This window comes from Topomyia yanbarensis, chromosome 1, assembly GCF_030247195.1.
Source record: "Topomyia yanbarensis strain Yona2022 chromosome 1, ASM3024719v1, whole genome shotgun sequence".
In the NCBI taxonomy this organism is placed as follows: Eukaryota; Metazoa; Arthropoda; class Insecta; order Diptera; family Culicidae; genus Topomyia; species Topomyia yanbarensis.
In genome coordinates, this window is record NC_080670.1 from 34,874,778 (window position 1) to 34,899,040 (window position 24,263).

General features: G+C 39.9%; 1 protein-coding gene across 6 annotated transcripts in view; it reads left to right on the forward strand.

Annotated features, from left to right (window-relative positions):
• LOC131677355 (5-hydroxytryptamine receptor 1-like) overlaps positions 1 to 24,263 on the forward strand; it is a 167,564-nt gene that overhangs the window by 16,810 nt on the left and 126,491 nt on the right. For 5 of the 6 annotated variants that reach the window (XR_009303330.1, XR_009303329.1, XM_058957113.1 and 2 more), the window contains exon 2: positions 11,119 to 11,175. The gene's annotated coding sequence lies outside the window, so the exon portion shown is untranslated. Of the gene's footprint in view, positions 1 to 11,118; positions 11,176 to 17,919; positions 18,196 to 24,263 lie in introns of those variants that run through there. The other variant, XM_058957116.1, reaches the window with a different exon arrangement.

A 24,263-nucleotide genomic window follows, 5' to 3' on the forward strand; every position in this document is an offset into this window, starting at 1 on the left:
AACAAAAGATAATTTTTACAGGGATGAACTTCGTAAACAGGTTTTTGTGTTGTGTACCTTCTTCCGACGATTTAGATGCGTAGATCAAAGTCCAAAAATCTCCACTTGAACTTTAACTGCGACGAGTTTGTGCCGCTTTCGAAATCATTCCGTGACTTCTTGGATCAAGCTGTCTCACTTTTCTTCCAAATAAATGCGGTCCAAGGGTATCTTTTTCCTTCGTCGTTCCAGAAACGCCACCACGAACACGGTAGTCTATGCAAGTAAAAATAAACCTCCACCTGATGTCCGACTGACTAACTACTTACACAGTACATACATATACACACCGGCCACAGTCCGGTTGATCCCCGTGCGCTGCTGCGGTAGCAAAAGTAGAAAAGGGCGCCTCTTGACGCACCGTCACCACAACCAACCACCAACACCCTCGCTTGCCAGACTCCACCGCGGTATCGGCCGTTATCTCACTGACGGTCTGATTTCCGCGAGCCGATAAGATTAGTTCCGTCCGTTCGACCTACCGTTTCGTTTCGGGAACTGGGTAGTGGGTAAGCGCGTTCTGAAATGTTTTGGAAACCCGTCGCCGGTTACTTTCCATCGGTTTTTTACCAAATCATATGACTGGTACCGGACACTTGACCATACTTGACCACAACAAACTGGAGCGCAGGGATTAGCGTGAATTATGGGCCAGCAATTATTCACTTCAAGTGCCTGCGCATTTGGTACAAAGTGATCTGTGGTTCAATCTTTGATTTTTCTGGCCTTTTACGCTGAAACGTACCGACTTTGGACGGAAGATAAAGGGATATTTTTAGATGCAATTCAATGCGCGATGACTGATTAACAAACGATGGTTTGGAACCTGCTGTTCAGACGAAGGCAAGCAATATCTGGGGTGGCATTCCGCATTTCGATTCGATCAAAATTTTATCGAATCGACCTTGTTCCGTATTCTGTATTTCAATCAGAGCACGAAAGTTAATTTTCGTTCGAGTTCGCTCGAAGAAGTGCTAGATTATAATTGTAAATCCCCAAACAAACAATTCTTTTCGGCACCATGCACAATATTTAAGCATTCCAAATGACAGTTTGCATCTTACGGGATGATTAGATAGCATATCATTCAGAAAATCGACAACCAAATACAGCTTTTTGACTCGATCTCAAAATTATTGTTTTGATTTTCGTGGCAGTGATGCTCTTCAGAGATAACTTCCATGGTAGAACATTATGGAACCAAAACATTCGAGCTCGAGAACGACTTAAGGTTGGAGAGACAATCGGCAAAAATCAAAAACGAAAAAAAGTAGTTTTTTTCCACACCGAGTGTTAGATCTTCATAAAAATCAATCAGCGGTACTGTAACAACATTTTACATAAGCTGATTGATTTTTATGAAGTTTTAACACTCGGTGTGGAAAAAACTGCTTTTTTCGTTTTCGATTTTTGCCGATTCTCTCTCCAACCTTAGGTCGAACGCAATTGCTCGAGTTTTATTGTTGTCGACTTTCATCGTTCCAGATTAAGATTTGGTGTAGTTATTTCATGGCATTCCTTAACCCCTTCATTCCCGTGTTATTTATAAACAACTACGCTTTTAAACATCTATATTTTTAATTTGGGCCCGATTTGCCCATAAAAGCAAGTAATACTAATAACTGTTTCCAGAATGCCTCACGTTGCACTTGCACTGTACATTAGTACAGGCCTCGAAAACGTATTTCACCACTTGATCTGTAGACTGAGTTATCAAACAACCACAGAAAACGGTGAAAACGAAAAATGTTGGTCAAAACTGTTAAAGTCACATTTCAGTCCGCCATATTGAAATCGCCATTTTTATTTTTTTTTTATTTTGAACATATTAACTCAAATTCGTGTTCATAAATCACAAAATCTTTTTTTTTCGATTTTGCCTGAAGTACACCTTTTTTTGGATCGGCGATTTTGAATTTCGAAAAAATAACATCAGATTCATAATCAGCGATGTCCAAAACCCAAAATTCCATGTAATTGATACAAAATATTGACATTCTGACACGAAAGTGTTCTCAAAACATTAAACGCGTTTATTTCAAAACTCGAGTTTTCAAACTGCGTGCAATGTCATTTGAAAACGGTTCAACTTAAAGAGTTCATCTTTTGAGCTCTCGAAAGAAAATTTAATTGGTGGAATGACCTATAAAATCTACCAATTCTTTGTATTCAATATTTTTAGTGAAGCCTTAAAGTGGGAAAAGGGCTTAAAAGTCGATCGTAATCTTTGAGAGATGTTTTAGAGCCTTAATATTAGTTTTGTGCGTTCTGAAGCACAAAACTAATATTAAGGCTCTAAAACATCTCTCAAACATTGCGATCGACTATCAAGCCCTTTTTCCACATGCTGAGGAAGCAGATTGCACGCAATTTTGAAATTCCACGCGCATCGCATCTAATATTAGGCATAACGTCACGACAGGCGCCATTTTGTTTGTTATGCCTTGAAAAAAGTTGTAAATGAAGACGAAAATATAAGCTTTTTAAATCCTAAAACTGTTTCCTTCTATGTTTTTCATTGGTTTACAAAAAAAAAATACAAATTTTGTTTACTTTTTGATCATTTGAATAAGAACGCCCCCTTAACAGGAACTTACATATTTTTTGTAGAAGCTATACTAAATATTCATAAATTATTTTTTTTCGAGAGATGTCCTACTGAAGCTGGAGAGCCGCGAGAATCACTCACTAAAATTACAGATGAGAGGGGAAATGTCACCCACCGAAACTCTGCTTATGACCAATTGTAGCGGGCCGCGATTCTGACCGTGATATTGAGTGTACGGTGCAGATGTGCGGGCGGGGAGTTTACGATCACGTGGGAATAAACGTTAACTTGCGCGAGCTTGAGACCGCGTTAATCAGATTATAAGTGCTATAGCGTTCACTAAATCGTTGAGGCGTTTTGACGTAGTTCAAAAACTACTTTTAATGCGAATCAACATTAATGCTAAAACCTATAAATATGGGTGTCACAGTTTTTCTTAAAGCCAGACGTGTGTAAGCCACAGAGCAGAACACACGTACGTGTGCTGCTCAACGAGAAGCTGCATTTTGACCACCAACCAAATCATAGCTACTGCCTTATCGCTGCCAACCAAGAACAGTCGTCGCCCTGCGTGAAATTCATTGCTCTCAGAAGTGGACAGAGTTACTAATTCGCAAGCTGCTCTTCCAGTGCCTGGTCCGTGAGATTGCACAGAATTTCAAAACCTACTCTTCCGGAGCTCAGCCGTAATGGCCCTTTAAGAAGCCAGCGAGGCCTGCCTGGTTAGTTTGTTGGAAAATACCAATCTGTGCGCTATCCATGCCAAGCGAATAATCATCATGCCGAGCGGGAAATGGCGAAATAATATTCACAACAAACGGTCCTTATTAGGACCACAAAATCGTTCTCAGAAGAATTACAATTGAAATTTCCATTTCGTGCTTTGGAAAATAACTTCCCTCTTATCGGGTTAGTTATTTTCTATAATAATATCCGAAAAATGTGCAATAAAACCAATAAACTGACCAATTGGACGGAAGCAATAAAATACCTACAACAATTTGAGTCAGAAAAGTGATATTAACGGAAAAATGCTTCGATCGTTGTGTTTGGCAGCTGAAGTTGCCGATTTGTTTTCCAACGTCAATTATTTGCGCTGTGATGTACGGAACAGATTTTTGCGCGATTTGTTGGGAAATAATTAAAACAATTGTGTAGTAGATTCCGTAGATTTTACCGTAAATTTTGATAGAAATGATTTTGTAAAAGCATTAATTAGCCGTGCTTTGAATGGTGGTTTTTGCAAATCTTTCTAGAACATTAGTGAATGTGGAAACCCTGCTACTAAGCGAATGCCACGCCAAAAAGAATGATGAAAATATTTTCATTTGTCGCACAAAGGGACTACCATCTGCACTAAGAAGTTTATAAAAGAGATCGCATTCCGACATACAATGCTCATTCGATGCGAGCTGCAAAAGGGGAATGTTCGTGTATGTACGCATCTGGTGTATGCACTCGTCTGGTATCACCAAAAATAGTTATCTGCAAACCGTTCTTATTAGGATGAAAATATAATGGAGAAAGAATTTATTTAGAAAGCTCCTTTTAATAACTTGGATTGAGTTTGCGCCTGTCAAGTCTGCTGTACTTTATCAATGACACATATAAACCAATGTTTATCGAATTAATCTACAATGCAAATCTTTCTAGAACATTAGTGAATGTGGCAACCCTGCTACTAAGCGAATGCCACGCCAAAACGAATGATGAAAATATTTTCATTTGTCGCACAAAGGGATGGACTACCATCTGCACTAAGAAGTTTATAAAAGAGATCGCATTCCGATATACAATACTCATTCGATGTGAGCTGCGAAAGGGGAATGTTCGTGTATGTACGCAGCAGAAGCGAATTCGGGCAAGGTTCGAATCGTTAGCAAGGATTCTCGTCTGGTATCACCAAACAGTTATCTACAAACCGTTCTTTTTAGGATGAAAACATAATGGAGAAAGAATTGAATTAGAAAGTTCCATTTAATAACTTGAATTGAGTTTGCGCCTGTCAATTCTTGTATACATTTACCAGTGATTCATATAAGCAAATGTTTATCAAATTAATCTACAAACCCGAAGGTTTTTGCAAGTCCTAGAAAATCAGTGAATGTGGCAATCTCATTCGACATGAAATTTCCAGTAAACATTCATTCAAAAAGTGCATTGGCTCAAATTATCCATGAATGTCATATGATATGCCCAAGTTTAGTCCTACGTCAACACCGCGGTTACGTCCCGGACATTACCCACTCCTAGTTTTTGTTTTTGCGAAACATTGAGCTTAGATGGTGGTTGGATGATCGCGATTGCATGTTCGTTTTTGTGTATCATCGCGAAGGGCTCGAGGGTTTGTAAGTTTACGTGTTCGATCGCGTGGACGTTTGGATGTCGCGTGTGCTAGCGTGTACGTAACATAACGTGTATACATTCGATTTTATTACCGTGTATCCATTCACATTCGCGTATGGTGTTGGATGATCGCGCGGACCGTGAATCTGATACTTAATTTTCAGTATACGGTTCAGATGCTAGAAGAAAGTGAGTTCTCCCAAATCATTAGAGTTTCCGGTCATGTCGCCATGGTACGTGTTGTCTAGTGGATAATAGCGTCAATTTTTTTTGCTTGGTCCCACTGAAGGCATGGACCTTAGCTGCTAGGACCGCGAGTAGGGACTTCCGGACGTAACCGATTCATGATCGCAAGAACACGGGCGTTTGTAGGTTCACTCTTGAGGCCGCATTTGTAAATTTATAAGTGCTAAAACGTTCACTTAGTCACCGGGGTGGTAACCTGTTTGCGAGATCGCGGGCGCAGGTATGCGTGGATGATCGCGAAGGCTCGAGCGTTGGTATGTTAAAGTGTCTGTCGCGTGTGCTTGCGTGCATATAACTTCGCGTGCAGAAATTCGATTTTATGGCCGTGTGAGGCCATTCGCATATATTCTTGAATGATCGGACCGTGAATCGGATACTTAATTATTAGGTTCCGATACTAGAAAAGTAAGTGGTGGAAATGAGCGTCATTTTTTTATTCGTCCATCTGAAGGCATGGACCTAGGGTGCTAAAACCGAAGGTAGAGATTCCCGAACATAATTTATTCATTTTCGCGAGAACATGGGCGACTGTAGGTTACCACCTGAGACCGCCTGTATAAGGTTATTGTGCTAAAAACAACGACTTAATTACAAGGATGTTTTTATGTTTGCGTAGCCACGGGCTTTGGTGTGCGTGAATAATCGCGAAGGTCTCAAGCGATTGTATGTTAACGTGCTGAATGCTATAAGAGAGTGATTCCCCACATCACTAAAGTTCCCTGTCTTGTCGCCGTGGAACGTGTTGTCTAAAGAGATATGTGTAACTGTCCAACTGAAGGTATAAGTCTAGGCTAATAGGACCTAAGGCAGGGACTTCCAGATGTAATCGAATCATGATCGCGCGAACGCACAGTGGCGGGTCTTCGAACAAAAGTCGGACAAAACCACAAATGTTGCACAATCTAGCTGTTAAGGTGATTTTGCGGTGCTGAGCTCATTTTTAATGTCAAAAATTATAAATGGTGGGATAAATTTTCCCATACAGTGTTATCGAACCTTCTTATTAGCATAATACTATTTTTATGATGAATCTTTTTTTTACTGATTAGATATAGCTAAAACAGGACATAAAAGCATAATAATTGCATAAAACTACTTTCAATCTCTACAAAAAGTGTTTGTTTACGTTTTATTCAGTTGTCATTTTGCACTAATCACCGCGCTCCTCCATTTCTGCAAACTTTTAAAATTGTCGATTTTAAACCCCTTCGGGCAAAAAGGGGCAAAACGAGACCTTAAGATTCGAAAAGTAGAGATGATTTCCCATAGAATGTATAATAAGTGACCGTTCCGAACTATTTCACCTGATTGTACAGAATATCAAATTTGGCATTTATGTTGAAATGATCAACAAAGTTCTTTAAATGTCCTATGAAATAAAATTAGATATGCTCAAATCGGATCAAAATTTAAAAAGAGCAACATGTTTTTGAAGTGAAGATAGATACTGTGATTTCGAAAATGAATTTCATTAGAATTGACTGACAAAGCGATGTTTAGATTGCTATTAAAAATCTAATTCTCATTCGATTGTCACAAAATTAGGAGAATATGTCATTCAAAACTTAAGAAATCTAGAAAAAAATAAAAAAAACTTCATTTGAAACATAGGTTTTGTCCGGTCTCCGACCACTATGGAACGGTGGGTTAATGTTTGAGACCGCGTTTGTAAATTTTAAGTGCTAAAAGTTCACGTAATTACCAGGCTGTTTTAATGTTGGCGAGATCGCGGACGTAAGTATGTGTGGATGATTGCAAATGCATGTTCGCATTTGTCTTCAGGTTTGTGTTATCGCGAAGGCCGCGAGTGTTTGTACGTTTGGAATGAGAGAGATTGTGAGTGTATATGCGACAATATGCAATTGATTGTGCTAGTGAGTGTTCCATATTTTAAATTCCCTCGTCTATTCAGAACTTGTTTTCTTGCAGGACATCATGCTTAACCAGTTGCTTTCTTAGGAATACAAACCGCGTTTCCGTTTTGGGTCTATCGTAAATCTCGCTGTCAGATTCTGATGAGAAGAAATAACAACATCAAGTCAAGCTTCATAATTTCATAGTTCTGTCTTTCGTCAAATCAGCAAAGTAAATATGTAGAATCATCTCCATAGCAAGTTGAGTGTATTTGGAAATTTCTGAATTATTATCAAACCTCAAATTAGAATGCTTTAGATGTCTGGATCATGTTTACGGTTAAGAATTTAAAAAAATGTGTTTTTAAAATTTAAATTTGGTATTGGTTTATTAGCCGTGTGGTACCGGCGGGCTAAAATCTTTTTGCACTATATCAGCCAAGAATAGAACTACTGGGAACCTGCTCCCTCGTCGTAAAAGGCGACTAACATGCTAGAAGTTCCTAGGTCAAAGTATTGCTCCGTACCGAAGACTTAACCAGGACGGACCTTAAGGTTTTGCATCATGTCCTTTAAGCATTCTGTACTGAGTAAGTCACTAACACACCTTTTCTGATCCGCTATTCCTGATTGTGTACCAATGTTTTAGGTTTCTTCTGGCGGCTGCACAATAGCCGTAAAATATGAAGTCTAATTCTACACTAAGCAACAAGATATATTAATATATCGGCTCTTCCACGCCAAGGTAAAACTTTCAAAGCTTTGGTTTAAAAACCGAATTTAAAAAAACAGGCAAACTTTCACGTAGAAAATTTATTGAATTTGCCTACGATGCCGCTGTCGAATTGTACGAAAAGTTTTTTGTGTGGCAAGCGATCTGTAGATGTGTCAAAATAAGCCGTTTTTTTTATTAAATCTGGAACCGTTTACCGACAAATCTACACTGACGAATACTTCCAAAAGTGACTTCTTGAGGTCTCATTAAGGTCTGACACTAGCTCTGTATGTAACGCCCCGCAGAAGAATAATTATTCAAATGCCTATTTGAACGGCATTCATATTTCTACTGGAGGTCGCACACCTGAAAACTTTGATCTAGAATGAAAAGACAAAGCGCGTGAGTATTTAGCTAAATCACAATATCTACCAAGATATATCTTGATTAATTTCCCTACCTACTAACGCCAATCCTATCCTGCGACACTTGTGGATGATGCAGAGAATTTCTCGGTCATAATAGTCACAAGTGTTGAACTAACATTCCTTCCCATCCCAGAATTGACCTGCATGGGCGTGGTGATCTACGTTATTGATCGTACTACAAACTTAGTCTCTTTAGGTTGCACTTGAGTATGATGTACTACTCCCAAATATCATACAATTGGTTCAATATGCAATTTCAACAGGCTTTGATTAATAAACGGTAAACTAAGTTAAGCTAAGCTTTAAATGTGGTGTTTAATTTGGTTAGTCACATCTATCGAAGTCGGTTGGCGCATCATGTCTTTTTTGCTGTGATGTGTGCAATCGTATGCGTAGCCGCAAGCCGTTGAACGGTGGTTGATGGAATAAAGGGTCCGAATAGCCCCGTACGCTCATGTTACACAAAACTGGTGAGCGTCTTGAAAATATGTGTTTTCACCCAAACAAAAATCATTCCATAAAATAGGAGCCTCAAGCTTTCCAAAACACTGTTATTTTTTCACTTTTTTGTTGTTTTAATCACGGTTTTATTATTATAATGATTTTTGTTTTGAGGATGGCAAAAAGTGAAACACGTTGCGTCTCCGTTCTGAAAAAACCAAAGAATTAGATTCAGTTGTCAAAAATATTGTTTTAGAACAGCAATTCCACGAATATATACCACAGTCAGAATGTCTTATGATTTTCTGAGGAATTGAGATGGTCCGAATAACCCCCACGGTCTTGATAGATTTGGTTTGAAATGATTTTGTATTTGAAACAGATTTTAAATTAAATCATGTTGCATTGGGACGGAGTCCCAAGGGTTGCAGGTTCAAATCCTGCCTCTGGAGAATTTTTTTTATATGATTGCATACGCTTAACTCACCATTTCGATGCCTTTTCCCCTTTTAGATACAACCAAAAAGTCTTAAAAATCAAATTTTCTCCGAGTTCATTTGAAAGTCTGGCAACATGAGTATATCTACAAGTATTAAGTTATGAAAAGTTACCCCAATCTACCATCTACAAAATGTCTCACGATCATGTGATTCACATAAACTCGCTATGTCAGCCGGAGCAAATTCCCTATTCAAACTGCTACATAGTCTCCCCCTGTTATCTCAGTCCTCAGCTTCAAGATCAGAACGGACCAACCGAACAGTTAATTCTACTCGCTGACAGATACATCAACCCACCACGGAAGCACTGAAAATGCTATCTTGAATCACGACGTCTCTCAATTTTATCAACCGTACAACGGCAGCAGCTTCATGTCAATCACACAGCGTGAAAGCAACTCGAACTACTGTGTAGACTTAATATGCCCACGTTTAATCTGATCGCTAGCAAGCGTCTGCTGCAGTAGCGGCACATGAAACCACTTTACGACGGGCATCGCATTCACTTCTTAATAAACACTTAATTTCGCACGCGCCATGTGACAGAATGCCCGCTTGTTGATGAGTTCCCCGCCATGCTGCTACTGAAGGTGTAGATCGCTGCCGTGACCCCTGCATGCCTGTCTGCCTACAGGCCAGCCGCAAACGAGGCAACGATGAAAAACGGCGCGATCACTACTCAGCAAGTGCTGTTGATCATCATGATGAGAAGCCGATTACCCGCATGTGGTGGTACGACGACGGCACGTTGGGAGGGCGTAGCTGGTAGCAAAAAAAAATCTACATTTTCAGACATAAACACAACCACATGTCGGTAGGCAAGGCAAGAACCATAGTGAACTCAGTCAGCTATCGAGTCGGGCCACAGTTTGGACTATTCCGAAATGTTTGCAATACCCCGTTCTAGGAAGGCCGCGGTCGGTCAAGTGGACGGAGGTCATCGTTGGGGGGCAGGTACAGCAACACGGGGGCACGGGCGCAGTGATTTGCGATATTGTAAACAATTGAGCTAGAACGAATCTTCTGCCGGATGAAGTAGCAACATTTCTTGGGTAGAAAAAAAACAAAGGCAACAGGTTCGAACTGGGCAAGACCTTCGATCGAATGAGTGGTGGAAAGAGGTGAAAAAAAGATATTGGCTAATTATATTCCGCGATATACTGGTTCTAGGTTTTAAGTCGATTCCGCGTGTACGCACACTTTGTTGAAATGCAATTATTGCTGACCGTTGAACCAAGATGTGGATTCCGAATCGTCCCCTGGTTTGACAATGTTGAAGTTTCATAACTGCTGAGTAATCAAGATGGAGCGTTACAATCACCAGGTCAAACCAAGAGATACCGATTGTATCGTGTCGTCTTTTCACCCATACCAGTGCACGGGATGGGTTCAATTATTGAATTCGCTGAAAATAAACACATCACCGCTGATTATCATACTTTTTTGAATACGAATTGATGCCAAGCAGAAGGACAAAAAAGAACCAAAAAAGAGGAAGAAATATCACCGAGATAATGAGACATGACCTGGCGGACCTTATCTTATCGGATTGTGTAGAAGTTGATATAGCATTGTGTACTAATACGACTGGATTGTTCCTGACCGCATGCCACCAGCCGGAGACCGAACGAAATCAGAGAACTTTCCGAACCGGCAGTAGGCAGCCAGCGTCTTCGCCACCTTGACCACCCGGTTTTCGGACAATAGACAAGCTTTCCCGTTTGTCAGTGTGCACTATGGAACGGTTATCTCGAATGCAATGTGCTCACCACTGCGTGATTGCGAAAATTGCTGGTCCCACTTAAGCAATCTTGGCAAACGCGTACGCTCAATTACGCAATTTTTCTTCTGATAGGTTTGACCCCAACTACTCCAACTACTCGCGTTTGATGGTAGGGTGGCTTGATGATGGGGGCATTTTATTGCAAGGGAAATTATCTAGTTTTCATTATCGGTCCAGAAAAATATGGTTTCAATATATTTTTTTTTTCTTTTTTTTCAGGCTCTACAATTGTAAACAGGAAGGAGACACTATCTCATAGAACCGCGACTGCTAAAAGTAAGTAGGCCCATCATGCTATATCTATGTAATTATAAGCAAATCCAGCCTACTATGTGATAAGAAGAGGCAAACTTTTTTTGACAATAATATCGTAAAATTCTGTTTTTGGAATGCTTATTTTTGTCACACAAATTTTGGCAGTGAAAAGGTTCCGTTTTTGGCAACATTTTTGTTACACATGCAAAGAAAATGGGTAATATACTATTGAATCGCAATATATAGCATAATTGACTCCATTAACTAAAACGGCAGACAGATAGAACAATGTTTATCCTGTATGCAAATGATTTTAACGAATATTGGTGTCGCGGAAATGGGCCGATACGTTGGTGGTTCGCTAAGCAGCAGAAGTTATTTCGAGCTGATAATAACATTGATATGTTCCGAAACGAAGCATTCAGCCGTCTCACCCGGCAACAAACGAATGGTGATCTACACATCACAGGACACTCTTGCAGTGTTGTTGCAAGCAATTTCGACGAAACTCCGGTTACCCAATGGATTGTCTTCAACGCTTTGTCGTTAAAGATGATCTTGACTTTCTTATGTGGCTACTTTTGCACCTTCACAAACGCTTCATCACCATGGCCGAATAATCCGGGTACTCCGAATCATGACCGAAGGTATTTTAGATTATTCGATCTTGGGCCTCCAGTCTTCCGTATTCTTGAAAGGCCGCCGTGGGCGCATCGTTCTCGGTTGCACACAGTCAGCGAGTGCGGCATCTGCCCCGAAGTTGACGACCTCTTCCAAGCTCGCTGCTGAGCATAACTTCTGTTGGTCGCTCTTCCGATATTCGCGTTACATGTCCAGCCCACTACCTTCCCAAAGCCGTATTTAGAAAGACAAAACTGTTTGCACCGTACCCTTAATTTTAGACACATAGTAGAGTAGAGTAGGAACAAGTAGGTCAGTTTTTTGATGAGCTTGTGAGATGGTGTTTTTGCACAAATCTATTTTCGAGAGTTATCCTACTGGAGCTAAGGTCTCGACAGGGCTCCCCATCAGAATTACTCACTACAATTGCATACGAGACGGGAAATGTCATCCACTAAAACACTGCTTAAGGTCAATTGCAGCGGGCCGTGATTCTGAGTGTGATATTGTACGGTTCAGATATATGCGGACATCGAGACTTCGTGATCGCATGTATCATCGCGAAAGGCGCGAGCGTTTGTACGTTAACGCGTTCGATGTACGCATGTGCTTTCTATGTCGCGTGTGCTAACGTATACACCGAGGTTTTTTTACGTGGGGATACGTACCGCGTAAAAAAATCGCGTAAAGCCGCGTTAATTGGAAAATATCCGCGTAAAAAACTGCGTTCATTGGAAAATCCGTGTAAAAAAACCACGTTAATTGGAAAATTCGCGTAAAAAACCGCATTTATTCGAAAATCTGCGTAAAAAACCCTCAGCAAAAGATAAATTTTTGGAAGTCTTTTTAGCGTGAATTTTGCAAGAATATTCTAAGTCCTTTTAAATGCAAAGAACTTAGAAGGATTTTGACAGTTTTTTTGCACGGATTTTCCAATTAACATGGTTATGCAAAAATATTATATATATATAAAGTCCTTTCGAATGCAAAAGACTTTCGGAAAGATGGAACAGACGGGTCTGGAAGACTCCTTCTGGCCCGCACCTCAACAATATGGGTATTTTCGGAATGGACTTGATGAGTAAGTGCCAGAAACTTATGTTTGACGCCATTTTGAAATCCAAGATGGCGACTTCCGGTTTAGCGAAATTCGCTATAACCCAATCACTATGGGTATTTTCGGAATGGACTTGATGAGTAAGTGCCAGAAACTTATGTTTGACGCCATTTTGAAATCCAAGATGGCGACTTCCGGTTTAGCGAAATTCGCTATAACCCAATCACTATGGATATTTTCGGAATGGTCTTGACGAGTAGGAGCCAGAAATTTATTGTTGACGCCATCTTCAAATCCAAGAAGGCGACTTCCGATTTTGTGAAATTTGCTTAACCCATGCAATATGGGTATTTTTGGAAGTTAAAGTTGTAGTACAAATAGTTTTAATTAAACAGTTGAATTTACTTGAATTTAGCAAATTGTTTAATTTGAATCAATTCAAACCACATCCTTCTCTTTCTCCTCTCACTTCCAATCTCACCGCACTCTTCCGGATGAACACATAGAAATATTTTGCATTTCGTTAGTTTATGATTAGATCTTATATTCGAGGATGTTTTGGGTGATCGCCCAGATTTTTTATGCGGGAATTTCGATAAAACGGAAGTCGCCATCTAGAATTTCAAAATGACATCAAACATCAACCTTTGTCTCCTACTCGTCAAGACTATTCCGAAAGTAGCCATATTGATTAAGTTGTAGAGAATTTCTTTAAGACGGAAGTCGCCATCTTGAATTTAAAAATGGTGTCAAAAAGCAATTTCTGGCACCTACTCGTCCATTTCGAAAATACCCATATTGATTCAGTTATAGCGAAGTTCGCTAAACAGGAAATCGCCATCTTGAATTTCAAAACGGCGTCAACAATCAATTTCTGGCATCTACTCGTCAAAACCATTCCAAAAATGCCCATAGAAATTGGGTTTATAGCGAATTTCGCTAAATTAGACGTCGCCATCTTCCAATTAACGCGGTTTTTTACGCGGAATCCGCCTAAAAAACCTCGTAAAAACTGAGTGTAACTTCGCGTATATAAATTCTATTTTAAGAACCGTGTGTCTTTTCACATATTCTCGTGTGTTCTCGGATGATCACGCGCGGACCGTGAATATGATACATAATTTTCGGTGTACGGTTTAGATGCTAGAAGAAACTGAGATCTTCCATACCGCTAGAGTTTCCGGTCATGTCGCCACGGAACGTGTTGTCTAGTGGATGCGAGCGTTATTTTTTTTTTGATTGGTTCATATAAATATACGGACCGGTGTGGCTATGATGGAGGGTTATGATATCCGGACGTGACCGATTCATGACCCACGTTTGTGGGTTCGCGTTTAAGATCGCGTTTGTAACTTTGGAGTTCACCTTAGTACCGGAGTGTTATCAAAATTTCGCAATCGCGGTCGTAGGTGTGCGTGAATGATCGCGAAGGGCTTAAGCGTTCGTATGTTAACGTGTTTGTTGCTTATGCTCGCGTGTATAAATTCGATTTTATAACCATGTGGCCATTCACACCTTTATTCTGATAGGTAGTTTTCGGCGTACGGTTCAGATTCTGACAGGAAGTAACTCGATCAGAAACACATAACCAAAAGATCGCAAAACTATATCTCGCTCTATAACTTGATATAATTTTCTGTCATTTTAACTACTAACGAGACCAAATTTATAAAACAGTATGTTACGACAGATGCATTCTGTTATAATCTTGTTATTTCATTCTGATCGTGAAATCAAGTAACAATTAAAGTTTTGTTGCACACTACAAGTGTAATCTAAGTTTTATGAGTCGTTAGAAAACAGTCATAAAACCTCAATTTTTACTAGGGAAGTCACCCCATATCACTAGAGTTTTCGGTCATGTCGCCATAGGAAGTGTTGGCTAGTCAATATAAGAGATATTATTTTTAATTGGTCCAATTAAAGGCTTCTGGTATCGATGATAGACTTCCAGAAGTGACCGATTCATGATCGCGCGGGAATTTGTAGGCTCAGGCTTAAGACCGCGTTTGAACGTTTATAAGTGCTGAAACGTTCATCTTATCACCGAGATGTGATCATGTCGGCGAGATCGCGGGTGTAGGTTGCGTGGATGATCGCGAGGGGCTCAAGCATTTGTATGTTAACCTGTTTGTGCCGTATATGTGACTTAGCGTGCGTGATATTGATTTTAATTTCACCATGGAACGCGTTGTTTAGTGGAGATGAGCGTAATTTTTGTTTTGTTTGGTTAACCTGAAGACCTATGCTACTAGGGCCGAGCAGGGTTACCATATTCACAGATTTTTCTGTAATGTCACAGATTTTTTTCATAATTTTTGATCACAGATTTTTTTTCATAGACATTTTAATGAAAATTTCTCAGATTTTCACAGATTTTTGGAAATATTGTGGTTTTTCACAGATTTTTTTTTTTGGAAATTGATCACAGATTTCCACAGATTTATTTCCGTTTTTCAGTTATCACAGATGGTAAAAAGATTTTTTTGAACGAAACACAGATTTCAATGTGGCATCCCTGGAACCGAGGGTAGGGACTTCCGGAAGTACCCGATTCATGATCGCGCGAATACGTGCGTTTTGAGGTTCACTCCTGACACCGCGTTTGTGAATTTATATGTGCTAAAACGTTCACCGTGGTGTTATCCTGTTTGCGAGATCGCGAGCGTGGGTGCGCGTGGATGATCGCGAAGGACTCGGCCGTTTGTATGTTAACGTGTTTGTCGCGTGTACTAGCGTGTGTGCATTATTTTTAATAACCATGTGGCAATTCGCATATTTGCGTGTGCTCTTGAATGATCGCGCGCGGACCGTAAATCTGATACTTAATCTGTTATTGTTGGTTCAGATGCTAGAATAGAGTGAGCTCTCCCATTTCACCAGAGTTCCCGGCCATGTCATCATGGAACGTGTTGTCTAGTGAATATGAGTGTCATTTTTAATTGGTCCAACTGATGGCATTAGTAAAGGCTGCTAGGATCGAGGGTAGAGTCTTTCGGACATGACCGATTCACGATAGTGCGAGCGGTAGGTTGATGCTTGAGACCACGCTTATAAATTTAGAAGTGCTAAACCATTCACTTAATAATTAGTGAGGTGTATTAATGTTGGCGAGATCGCGGGCGTAATTATGTATAGATGCGTTCACGTTTTTGCCCAGGTTTGTGTTATCGCGAAGGCCAGAAGAGTTTGTACGTTTGGAATGGGCAAAATCGTGAGTGTATATGAGAGAAAATGTAATTTATTGTGTTAGTGAGTGTTGGTATAAAATTAATTTAATATATAGTAATGAAAGGAAAAATAGCGTGCCGAATACAGAAAAAAGGGAAGAAGTTAAGTAGAAGCGTATAAGTTGATCGACATCATTTTTGGTAGATATGATCAGTGGAAAAGCAAACTATTGGAAGTAAAACGCATTGGAAGTAAAGGCATTAGTGTCCGTTGAGTTCACAAACCAAACGGTGATCGAGGAGCTTAAAAAATAAAATTCGAAACGATAGTGGAAATTCGGACCAACTTCAAAACGTTGATCGACGCTGTACCAAAAACGCCGGTTCCTGGACCACGACAATTTTCCTTTAATTCGATATAGCTGCTACGTCGTACTGATGCCGCCGGTTCATTGACCTTATCCGTCGCTGTGAATCGTGAAGATCAAAAGTTTTGGTTACATCTGTCTGGAATTTCTCCCGATGTTCCTGACCTAGCGGCGGATAAACTCGGAAATTCGGATGTCCCTGTCGTCAAGTTGGTCCCTGGTGGCAGAGATCCTAGAACACTGAATTTTGTCTCCTACAAAGTTGGCATGCCCACGGATCTCAAAGATAAGGCTATGACGGCGTCTGCATGGTCAGTTGGGATTGCTTAACGCGAGCTCGAAGAGAAATCGGATTCAAGAAACGTTGTTTGGAAACCGGATGCGCCCGACTCAGCAACGATGATCTTCACTGCTCTTCGCCCCCTCCCAACTAGTTACATCGCCTGTTTTACTTCCTGTATTGCCTGTTCCCGAAGTTGTTGCACATTCCGAGCAGTTTCTTTCCGATTACTACAAGAATGTGAGAGGAATGAGAACGAAAACACAAGAATTCCATCTAACGCTTTCTTCTAGTGATTACGACGTCATTGTCCTAACGGAAACCTGGCTACGCGAAGACATTAAACGCTGAACTCTCGTCGAACTACGTAATATACGGCTGCAAGCGCAACGCAACAAGCAGTCATCTGCACCGAGGCGGTAGCGTCCTAATAGCGGTAGAGAACAACCTCGCAGGTTCGCAGCGCTGCTTTCCTGATCCAGCTGTTACAAATACTCAGACGAACACATACACAAATAGATATCTACCACATAACAATAGTACACTGGTACTTAAAACTACAATTATCACTACTAATAGGTTACTACTTTTTCCTTTCCACTTCGACACACAATGATCTCCACTGCAAGCCGTGTCCACCAACACCGCCACTAAGCTGTGGAACAATGTTTGCAAACACGGCGCACAGCAAAAGCCAATCCGCGTCGACCCGTCAGTGTGCGCAGGCTGTTGGCTGACCGTTAGTTTGGGCTGGTACAGAGTATGAAAAAACACAAAACATAAAAAAAAGTCCATAAGCCCTCTCGGTCTCCTCGATGCACCACTATCGAGGCGCGATGCAATTACCATCTTAAAGCAGTTGTCTGTCATAGGTTGTTTAAAACTGATGCACGGAATATGATTGATAATGTTTGGAGTACCGTCAAACCCGTAAACCTAGGGGGAGGGGTGTACCTATTTGTAGGTTCGAGTAGCTGCGATGTTCCGCTAAAAATCCATATTTACTACTCCAACACAATATTCGCAATCATCACTGAACACTTACAATCGATTGGTGATTCGCGGTATAGGAACAAAAGAGGTTATCACGCCATTATTAATTGGATATCAACTCAAATGAGCAATTTTTATTTTTTCCTATAATATTTTAACTGTAACTCATTGTAGATATTCACTAATGGGAACAATTGGTTGAAACTATTTCTCTCTCTCTCTGACCAATGCGATTTATATAGTGATAGAAATGCTTGCTAACTTTTTCATGATTCTAATTCACGCTGGACTCTGATACCATTGGCTACAATGTTTAGTAATTGGTGATGACCTATTTCCAGGAACCACCCCACCACATTCAACCGGTTGGAGTACTGCAACGCATTGTTCGTTCGTTAACTTTCAAGTGATCTTGAAAATAATTCAATTGCATGGCAACATTCCGGAATGGGGCTGCATTTACATTATTGCACACTGTGCTGCGCTTGAGAGATGTATAGTGCAGCACGGTAACGTACAATACGAAACCGCCTATAATCCGATTAGTGCCCGGTAAATTACAACAATATTTAAGTAGATACAGTTAACTGTAGCATCAGACAAATCTGTTCCTTATGCATCCTTCATGTACGTTTCATGGTTCATCAACACTACCATCAATATTTAATTATTCGAAATTAATATATTGACTACAATTGCAAATAACTCACCTTTTAAACAATTTTTCAAAAATATCTACCGTACACCAAAAGCTAAAACAAGTCGACAAATCCGACCAGAAATATCGTGCCGGCAGATCAGTTCGCCCACACTACATCAGCAACATGCGTCCTCTATAAAAGTAGAATAACACATTAACCACGGCTGAGCTACTATTTATGTACCTGATCAAGCGGTAAAACAGACATGACGATCCGCACCATTTAGCTGCTCGTGTATGCTAATTTGTCGAAAAATCAAACCAATCCATCCATTTTACGGCAAATATCACTCCGGCACGCCTCGGATTCGTTCATGCGATTAAAAAGTCCAACTTTGCAACCTGCTTGTACCGACTGCTGGCACTCGATCAACGTCATTACCTGCCATAATACGGATTTAAAATGAAGATGAAGCTTCTCCATACCAAGCGATTGCATGAATATAAAAAATTTACTGCCAACACCAGTTTGGACAGCTTAAACATACACCATTTCACTGCGGCTGTCGCTGCCACCTCCGGCACATCTCCGCCTTGAAAGTACATGAGTTCCCACGCTTTTTGCACTGTCCGATGCTGACACCTGCCACTCTGAAGACGCAACCGGCCGCTCATCCATCGAAACTACAGTCCGGTATGATGGATAGTCTTAAAAAAATCCCACCCAAAATCAAAGCACTAGGAAGCGCGCAAAAAGAGCACAATAACGAGCAGTAAAATGTGCTTCTGAGTGGATCGATACAATTTCAACAACTTTTCCCATATATTCTTTCGAACACAAATAGCGCCATGCCACGCGCCCGGATAATCCCCGCTCTTCTCTCTCCCACCCTTCCGTTAACGCCGGTAGCATCACCAACATTACAAGTTCCGATGGAACGGATTGATCGTTTCTTTCTTTGGAGTTGGGTAGTATCGCGCTTTATTGCAACAGGCCAAATCGAACAAAGGTGAAACGAACATAAACAAATGCGAGGAAATTTGAGGGGGTTTAGTTCAACAAAAGCATTGCCGGTAGCAGAATGATGAAAAAAAGATGACTGAATGAATGAATGAAATAATAAATAAACATTAGCTAGTTTACGTCACAACAGAAATAAAAATTTGCCCATTCAAGCACATACTGCAAATAGAGTAGATATCGCAAGAAGAGAAGCAAAAATAAATGAAGAAGAAATTAGAACCAGGGAGTCGGGAAAGAAAATCATACAGTGAAATGGAAAGGTGAGAGGCAAAAATAACACCAAAAAGAAAAAAATAAGTGAAAACCTCTTTTAGGGTTCAACCGAAAAAGCATCGAAAAGCGGCCATATTTGCAAACAAAAATCAGTTTTTTAAACACGGTTTGCAAAACCCATATAATAATCTATCAGTAGTATTCTAACAGTATACCAGGTACATTGATTGATTTGCATGAATATTGTGTAAAGGGTATTGGAAAAGTTGCTTGTTCTGTTTTCAAAGATGGCCACATTTTGAGACTTTCTCAGTTAAGGGGCTACACCACTGTAGAGCACGAAAAAATAGCCATATATCGGGAATTTTTCTTGACGCAATCAAACGATGAATCGAGATCTTGTTAAAGGGGATTTATAACATACATAATGAATTGCAAAAAATATTTTTCATCAACCTGTATCTCCGGAACCGTGAGTCGTGCTAGAAAGAAATTACATCGCATCCGATGAAACAAAGTTTGCGCATATCAGGCTAGCCATTACTGAGAAACCGTATAAAATGAGGCACTCATCTCTCCATACCTTAGTTACAATTTTGAACAGTCAAGAAGGAAACAAATAAAAAACACAAAATTGTAAAACTCAAAAAACAGAGAAAAGTAAGCGGAACGGGTGAAAACTCAACAAAAAAAATAAATATGGGCAAAAGGAAACAAACACAACGAACACAAAAAAACGAAAATATAATGATTAAAAAGAGAAAGCATACAACAAGATAATCATATGAACTTAATTGTATAAAATGTACAAAAAAGCCAAAGCCACTAAAAGGCGAAAATACAGAGAAAAATAAAAAAACAAGACTGTAAAAAAAAACAAAAAAGAAAAGAAAGGAAAAAAACGTGAACACAATGCAAAGCGCTACAATAAGGGTACCAAACGGCATAAACACAAACTAATTGAAAAGACAAAGAAACCAAAAGTCAAGCAAAAAGTTAAATGTCACAAAGAAGTAAAGGTCGTTTTTCCTATTAACATCCAACATTCAACCCGCGCGGGAAATGCGTACGGCTAGCGTTCGATGAAAACAAATGGAATCAAAATGATAGGAAAATACATGTGCTCTACAACACACACACACGCGCACACACCGGAGACGGATGAACTTTGGACCACCATCGTACCCGCCAGGGGAATCGAGCCGAAGGTTCATGTTAGTTCTGTGCCGACCCCGAAGGCCACCCCCACTGGGCAACATCTGATGGAAAAGGAAAAGTTTATTAATTTTTATGTGTTTCCACTCTGCTGGGGCTGACTCTTGTGCCAATTACGGGAGATTGGCTAACCGAACTCGCCCCCTATGCTATCGATGTGTGTGTGTGTGTGTGTATACATAGTGTAGGACTGTGGGCGAGAAAACTACGGAACATCGTGTATCGCTCCGGGGTGGGAAATATCGCCGATCTGACAGGTTGTTTTTTTTCGTGTGGGTATGTCTTATTTGCTTGCTGTAAAGTTGGGATGAATCAGTGCGAGTTGGGAGATTTCTCGATTTTGTTTTGGTAGTGGAATGGAAGCGTTCGGGTTATTTATGGGAAGCTGTTAGATGCATGTTTTTTTCAAATTATCATATTAGTGTAAATTTTCGATCCGTTTATATCCGCATTATTAGTAAATGGCAAGTTAATTGGGTCTCATTTTTTGACAATTGAATCGGATTTTGTATTAGAGATTGTGATAAGCCGATGAAAAATGATTTACATGTTTAAGATATCACACAACTACCTATAATTAAGTTCTTTACTGACACAGTAATCTCACTTTTTGACAGTTCACTAGTACTGTTAAAAAGATCTAGTGGACGAGTAGACTCGCTCGAAGCAAATTGCAAAGAATTTTTTTCAGTCCTTCTAAACAGTACAAGCGAACTGTCAAAAATGAACACTCGCGTTTATTTGTGACGTCAGCGTAAAATATTCAATTAACAGAACACCAGCAGATATTCGATATGCGTTCGTTTTAGTACGTCTAAAGTGAAAACATGTTGCTCTCATTTGCGTTATGGATTATCACTGCTGACTGCCGGAACATTCAACTACGACGGCAATGATGATAAACGGGTGACTGTGTCCACGACGTGTGGCCAACCCTCGTCGGCGTCGCGCTGGCACTTTCTGTTCTGGTTCCCCAGCAAACAATAGGCAGTGTGACTCGCTGCCAAGTTACGCTTATATGCTAATACGTGTAGGTACACACACACAGTTTGCACAACGGGCGAACAGGGCTACGTCAGATTCAACGTCGACGGAATTTCTCACTCGTAGATATGAGCGATCGTTGTGGGCGATATCGGTTTTGGTCCAAATGCCACCAACATTGCACAGAACCAAACGCAACTCATCGCGGCTGCACCATCACCGGGGATTCGTTGCGGCGAGGGCGGAGTTGTGTGTAATTTTCAACTGCATATGTTTGAATGCGGTACTGTCTCGACAGTGATTCGATGGCAGGACATTTGAATGGGTTTCATCGGTGCTGAAGGCTGTTGACAGTGAGTTTTATTGGACTGAATGGGTGGTTTATTGATCGTATGGGTTTTCCTTTATTTTACGCGACTCTGCAACTGAAGAGATAATGCGAGCTTCTACAGCCAAGAAATAAACCCCAATGCACACGATTATGTATTGAGATGTTTTCTATATTCTAGAACTTCAAAAAATCTTTTTTAACTTCCTGTATTAGTATTTATTTTAACTTCCTGTATTTCCTGGCGAAAGAACTACCATTACGATCAATTAAAAAAAGTTGAAGATTTGTGTGTATATTCAACAACATGTAGCCAAATACTTTTGAAAACTGTTAGATCATTCAAACACAAAATAAATGTTGAAATGAATTGACCTACTTACCTATTAAATATAAGGTCCAAACGACATAAACCCACAAAATGAGCCGGATGAACTTCGTTTTACAATTGGGTCATTAAGCTATATATAGTTTTCCGTTCCATTCGATAAATTTTAGGTCCAATATACATAATATAACATTATTTCAAAAAAAAATTCGTTGTGATACGTAAAAACGATTTTTTTTTGTTTTTTAAAATAAATCTTATGTAAACTTGGCAACCATACATAGGAAAACTGCGGTTGTTTACATCTGGCCTATCAGAACAACACCCAAAATGAAAAAAAAACTATATGCAATGGATGGTGTTTATGTCAAATAAAAATAACCCTGCGGGTAAACTGAGAAAACATGCCTTAATTTTTTCTGACAGGGCATCATTTGTTGTGAAATTCGATATGTCAAATCCTTCCTATAGTGTCAAATCCAGACTGTCAACATATTTCTTTATTTTAAATTTTAATATTATTTTCACGTTTCCTGACTTGGAAAAAAAACATTGTTGCAATCACGAAAATCAGCTTTATCGATGTAAGTAATAAAAAACGACTTTTTTCTCATTTAATGGCCCAATTGAATACTTTACGGCGACGCCAAGTATGAACTGAGTGTTCATTTTTGACAGTTCGCTTGTACTGTTCACATGGACTTAGAAAAATTCTTTACGATTTGCTTCGAGCGCGTCTAGTCGTCCACAAATTTTTCTAAGCCCATGTAAACAGTACAAGCGAACTGTCAAGAAAAGTGAGATTAACTTTGTCTGCAAAGAACCTAATTCTCGGTGGTTTGTTTACATAAGAGTTACGAGATTTCGAATGTGACAGATGAGCACCCGTTGCACTCGAACTCACGCAACTGAGAAAGTAAACAAACCACCGAGAATTGTGAAACGTGAACTTTATTTATCATGAGTTCATTCGTGTTGTCATCTTGTGAAACTAATTTCAATTAACCTATTCAACGGACACAGTGAAACCTATACTAATTTCGCGTCTTCTATTACCGCCAAAACAAAAAGTTTCGATTAAAATAACATCTTGAGTTAGTCCTTTTTCAATGCGAAGACGCTATTTAGATAAGATGACTGAAAAGGGGGATTACAGCCTCGTTTTGAGGTTAGTCAACGCTACACCAACAGCCGATGTTGCGTAGTTAATATGTTGTTATTGTAGGTTTTTTTTCATACTAAAGTTGTTTACGCGGAAGAGTAACATATCTGATAAAATTGACAAATCCGTGATTTTCAGTTCCCCGGTGCACAGTGCGAGGTTCATGAGTCAATAAGATATCTCAGTTAGGGGTAAGTTTCTTATCAGATTGTTATCATTTTGTACCACGGTCTGAATTGGCAATCAAGTCGGTCACTGAAAATTGTTTTATTTTTCTATGTCGACACCGCTCAGAAAGATTTCGTAAGTTGAATGTCATATACGGAACATTTAGAAATATGAGTTTATGTAGAGAGATCGACATAATTTAATACACTGAGACCTTCATTCATGTACTCTTTTTACGTGACATTAGATTTACCTAGGCATCTTTACGAAGCAAATTCGAAATAAGACTTTTGGTGGTATCTAACGGGGAAACAGATCGAAATGCTGAGTTAAACGAAAGCAATTATGTGAAAAAAACATCCCAGAGGCATGATTCGAACCTGCAACCCTTGGGACTCCTACCCAATGCACCCTTATGGTACCCCTGGGCTATGATGACGTTCCAGGAAGAACACACAATTATCGCATTGGCGACAGTGATCGTGTCTGGTGTCTGATTTTAGTTAATTTCCAATCGAACTTCGGTGGATGATAGAAGTAATTGAGACAGTCGATTTC